At 49.3% G+C, this 5,610-nt stretch overlaps 1 pseudogene; it reads right to left on the bottom strand.

Moving 5' to 3' along the window:
• Window positions 1-502: 502 nt before the first annotated feature.
• LOC119352923 lies at window positions 503-4,982 on the bottom strand (annotated as a pseudogene).
• Window positions 4,983-5,610: the final 628 nt, after the last annotated feature.

The following is a 5,610-nucleotide window of genomic DNA, read 5'->3' as shown; positions in this document are numbered from 1 at the left end:
ACATTAGGCGCTTCCAGGAGCAAAGGTGGGCAAAGGTGGTTTCTGAGGAGAGAGAAGTGGTTGTCAGCTGTTTTGGCCATTTGTTTTATTGACAAATCGGGCAATCTAATGGCCAACTCCAAGTTTGATGATGATTTGTCGGTGGTTCTTCCTCATAGGCTCAAAGAGAGTCTTTTTCGGCACACATTTCACCTAAACATGAAGGAAAATCTCGTTCCTATCGACCATCTGGGGCTCTCATCCGCGCCTTGTTAACTGTAAGCAAGTTCCTTTTGTTTACTTCTAAAATGCTTGTTTTCTGAATGTTGAACTAGGTATAATACAATAAATAAGTGATATGTGTTAGGTGTATTATTTCTCCTATTCCTATTAGATTGGTCTTTTGGGATAGTGTTCTGATAGGAATATCTAACAATATGATAGCATTACACTCATCTAGTCATCTGATTTAGTCATGTCTATAACATAGTATTTCAACAGGAATGGTTCTGGGTTCACCTTAGGAGATCAAATTTCTTTAGCATGTTTCTCTGTGGTTTCCTATCATAACCCCTTAAAACCTGCTGCAAATTTGAAACAAAAACAGAGATCGTCTTGAGCCAGAGACACCGCTTATGAACTGAACTACTGGGTAGCACAATGAGGAAACTCGAATTGGCAACCAAAGTTGTATCATGTCTTCGGAATCAATTCCACGCACAACAAGTGTGTTGTTGCATATATTTGCTTGATTATTTATGTTCTTTAGCTTTGTTGCAATCTTTTGGTTGTGTTCTGTCCTTTAGGTTTGAGCGCCTTTGGAGGTTGAAACTTCGTTGGTTCCTCCTGCCACTGACGATCTCCAGCAACAGCACACCGAAGCTGTACACGTCCTGCATGAATGATACAATGCCGTCCATCGCATACTCCGGTGACATGTAACCACTGCCATCACATGACACCATAAAAAAACCGTAAGAAAAGCTGGCTATCAAAATGAAAAGTCGAGGTAAATTATAGTACTTGACCATTGGTGTGTGATGCAAAGTTGCAGATCTTACTATGTCCCAACAATCCTTTCCGTGACGGTGGAGTCCTGACTGTTGTCTCCGCTGCTGCTGAACAGCTTCGCAATTCCAAAATCCGATATCTTGGCGACCATCTCCTCATTAAGGAGAACATTGGCCGCCTTGAGATCTCGATGGATCATCGTGTGCCTTGAGTCCTGGTGAAGGTAGACAAGCCCTCTGGCAACCCCGAGGATGATGTCCATCCTGGTCTTCCAGCTCAAAGTGGCGCGCCTCGTTGGATCTGTTGGCAAATTCACAGAATTGAGTGTAGCAATTTCTCGAGCAGAAATGGTAATTGTTTTGCTGTGAGTGAAACGTCGTACTTACTGAAAATAAAGGTGTCCAAGCTCTTGTTGCTCATGTACTCGTAGACCAGTATCCTATCAGAGCAGTGGATGCAGCAGCCGAGAAGACGTACGAGGTTGCGGTGCTGCAGCTTGGCGATCAGGTCCACCTCGTTCTTGAACTCTTTCAGGCCTTGCACTCGGTTCTCCGCCGACAGCCTCTTCACTGCAACTTCCTGGCCATCTGGCATTTGACCCTAAGAAATTCATTTGAGTTAGTCAGACACCAATTTTCCACACAAGTACTACAGGAATAGCTACTCTTATCCAACTGCTGCTTATAGGATCGACCACAGTTCTGATTTTTATTTTTATTTTTTGCGGGTGAAATACTGTATTACTCAACTCACAAGGACCTTACAATCAATCGTAGCTAGATCCATAGCAATCGAAGGACCTGAACCAAACCAAGTCATGGTTCTACCTTCAGAACAAGCAAATTTAGCGATGCTACCACTAACCTTATTTTGGTTACGATTTACATAAGTAATACAAGAATCACGGAGGGACATAAAATATTTAATCTCTCCAATAAGCGATGAGTTGATCGAACGATCAACTTGACATGGTACACGGATTGTAATACGATTGCAATGCACAAAGCACCACTGTATCACCTTGTACACAATGCCGAAGCCACCACGCCCGATCTCGTTCTTGGGACGGAACCCGTCGGTGGCAGACCTCATGGTTTCGAGGTGGTACGTCGGACACTCGCCCCTCATGATGTCATCAAACATGGCGACTGCAAAAAGGGCGTCAGCAATCAGATGATAGTATCAGAAGATCATCTTCCTGAAAGGCATATTGCACCAAGGACCCTCTGACTAACCATCCGTCCTGGGCTGCTGGACCTTTCTCCAGATCAGGAGGCCAAGTGAGAGCAGAAGCAATGCAAACCCTGCTATCACCACTGCGATGACAGTGAGAAACTTCTTGCTCTTGGCTGTTTCTGAATTAAGATGCAGGTGCACTGTCAGCATCGTCGAAAAATTGTGGGATTTATTATGTATGTACTAGCTAGTAACCCACTATTAGTAGGTGCATCGATCGTAATGTGTGAGCTTAATATGTTTGTCCTGGTAGGCGATCGACAAGGACACACCAGTGATTTATTGAAAATAGAATTCTGTGCATGGACACAAGTCTGACTTCAGTTTCAACATTAATTGTTAATGTCTAATCGGTGGTTGAAGTCAAGCTTGGTGAGGTGGAATATGAGGACTGGTTTGTTTTATGCATGCAACTGGGTGATTATATAAGAGAGTACTGCGTATGTCCGATGAGTCGTGGACCTGAAATTTTGGGGTTATTCATATGTTTCTCTCTCTCTCTCTCTCTCTCTCTCTGAATCAAATTATTTTGTGCAGAGTGATGAAATACCAACCTCCAGCTGCCTATTTTCTATTCCATGGTTGGAACTGGTTGGCAGGGGAAGAAGCAAAGTCAAACAAGAGCATGGAAGAGCAATAATTTAGAACGTCCATGTGATGAGCGGTGCTGACTTCATCAATCTTAAGATATTGTGCTGGCCTCAAAATTTCGAAGGTTAAATTTATAGGGATAGATTGTGCATGTGTATTCAAATAGATGAGTATATATGAGTGTCTGTGATTGTACTGTGTTTAGAAAAAATAAATCTAGACAGATAAAATAAGGATAATCCTACACCTACATAGACTAACGTAAATCTCTTACGTAACCTTCCATCAATACTTCTCTCCCCCCCCCCCCCATTTTAAGCGGGGTGGGGCCGCCTTCTCTCTAACCCTAATCATAACCTGCCAGCTATCTAATTATGTAACGATTACGTTAAACCATTCGTAGGTGTAGCATTGCCCATAAAATAATGGGCACTATGAGTCTGTGACAACATAATTGAGGGTGGCTATCCCACCCCAACCCTGAACCCGTTAAACCTCTGACTCCACTCCACTCAGGACGCCACTGCCGTGTCGCCCACGGCTCCAGATTGTTCCCCTCGGAGGCCTTGCCATGGCGCCCTAAACTCCGCCTCAGGGTTGCGCATCCTCTTTTCACCGGATTCAACTGGCGCGGCGAAAAAATTCAGGCGCCCAACTTAATAGCAAACATGATACCATTAACTCGGAAGTTGGAACACATCACTTTGGCCAAATTATTTGGTTCTAGGGCGCAAGGAAATTCAATTTTTATCGGGCATTCAAACTTATCTCTCGAACTGAAAAGAATTGACCCATGCAAACTAGAGTATTTACCTAGGTCAGACATTGCCAGCCTGATGAAGAGATCCTGCCCGCCGTCGACGAACCGGGTGTCCATCAGCTCGCCGAACCACTGTATGCACCCGCTCCCGCCGTTGCCACCACGGATATCTGGCGCGGCGTACGCCGTGCACGAACAGTTGGACAGGCACCTTCGTCAATCGAGGCCCCGGCGTCCACGCTGCTGCCGCGCGTCTCCGGCAGCTTCACGCCGCGCAGGGTATAGAACCCATCACCACCCCCCGCGCCGCACTGTAGCTGCGTGCTGCGGGCGCACCCGCTGGACGCGTTCCGCATGCGCCACTCCGCCGGCGAGCTGGGCCGGAACCCTCGGACGCAGCCGCACACCACGGCGTCCACCACGTTGCAGACGCCGAAGGCGCCGCACAGGCCGTAGCGGTCGCACTGGTCGCGCGGCCCCGACCAGAAGACGCTCCACGTCACCGCCGCTTGGTCCCAGACCATGCGCTGCATGACGCCGGTCTCGTTCAGAACCACGCGGGACACCGGCGAGCCGGCGCGGTCGCGGTAAACGTAGGAGACCTCGTCGGCGGTGTGGGTGAACCGGAACTCGAACATGTCCTCGAAGGTCGTCATCTCCGGGATGCCGCTGAACCACGCCCCGTTCCAGGGTCCCGTCCGGTATGTCTTGCGCCCCTTGCTCCAGACGTGCAGCTCCGGCGAGCCGCTGCTGGTGTCCATCACGTACCGGAAGTCGCCGGGGGACGGGTCGTCGGCGCCGCGCCACGACGAGAGGGCCCACAGCGCGCCGGTCTTCAGGTCCCTCCCGGAGCGCATCTCCGACACGAACGTGTTGGTCGGGTGCTCGAAGCTCTGCCACACCACGGCGCCGGCCGCGTCCGCCAGCACCAGGTTGCCGTTGTCTCGGAGCTGCGCGACCGCTGCCGGCGCCGCGGCCGAGGTGTTGGACGACCAGACGGTCTCGTTGTCCCTCGCGGCGTCGAGGAGCACGAGGTCTCCTCGGCCGCTGAGCTCGAGTGTGCCGGAGGACGAGGCGTTGAGCGGGCGGTCGCGGTTGGCGACCCAGATGACGGCGGCCGGGGAGACGGTGAACCATATGCCGAGGTACCACTTGGTGCCGTTGGCGAGGGGAAAGAGACCGAGCTGGAAGACGTCTTCCGGCGAGACCAACCTCTGGCCGCCGCCGATGGAACTCCGCCGCGTCAACGTGCTGTCGGCGGCGACGGCCGAGGCTGTGAGGAGGAGCACGGACAAAGATACGAGAAAGAGTCGGCGGTGGCTCTGGCCCATGATCTCCCTCCGGGCTGAATACGGAAGGCCGCAGCTTCGCCGGGAGTCAGGGAATGTAGCTGTGGAGTGTGTGGATTTGCTCACAAGTTCTGTAGTACTCCCTCAGTCCCAAAATAAGTGGGAGTATGATTCTGTTGGAAGTTGGAAACTACTTCATCTGTAAACTAATATAAAAGCGTTTATAGATTACTAAAGTTTACGGAGGGAGTACTAGTATAAAAATGGAAATGATTGCCAAGTTTTGTCAAATTAGACCAGTAGTAGTCTAATTCGTTGGCATTTGCCAAGCTAGTTCCTTGTCTGCAGATGCAGCAATCAAGAATTCCTGGTCAGAATTCTTGCCCAAACACAGAAGCATGCACGGTGACAGGCGATTTGCCCATTGTACACTACGACTTGGGGAAAATATTAGTATTTTCTGTATTTTACTAAGTGCTACTCTCTCTGTTCATTATTGTAAGATGTTCTAGCACTTTTTTTCCCGAATAGGATGTATATAGACAGGACACGGCTCCTCTGCCGTGCGCTAGATGACGCTGGGCCGCTAACATGTGGGCCAGGTTTCTAACTGGCCCACATGTCAGTGGTAGAACGGCAGGCTGCCGAACGGGAGAGGATCCTCTTTCATATAGACGTGGTTATGTATTTATACTTTAGAGAAATACATAATGTTTTACTTTTTTGGGAGAAATCTGTAATATA

The sequence above is a fragment of the Triticum dicoccoides genome, chromosome 2A, assembly GCF_002162155.2.
Source record: "Triticum dicoccoides isolate Atlit2015 ecotype Zavitan chromosome 2A, WEW_v2.0, whole genome shotgun sequence".
Lineage (NCBI taxonomy): Eukaryota > Viridiplantae > Streptophyta > Magnoliopsida > Poales > Poaceae > Triticum > Triticum dicoccoides.
Note: the sequence above shows the minus strand (reverse complement) of the source record. Positions and strands in the feature narration are given on the sequence as shown.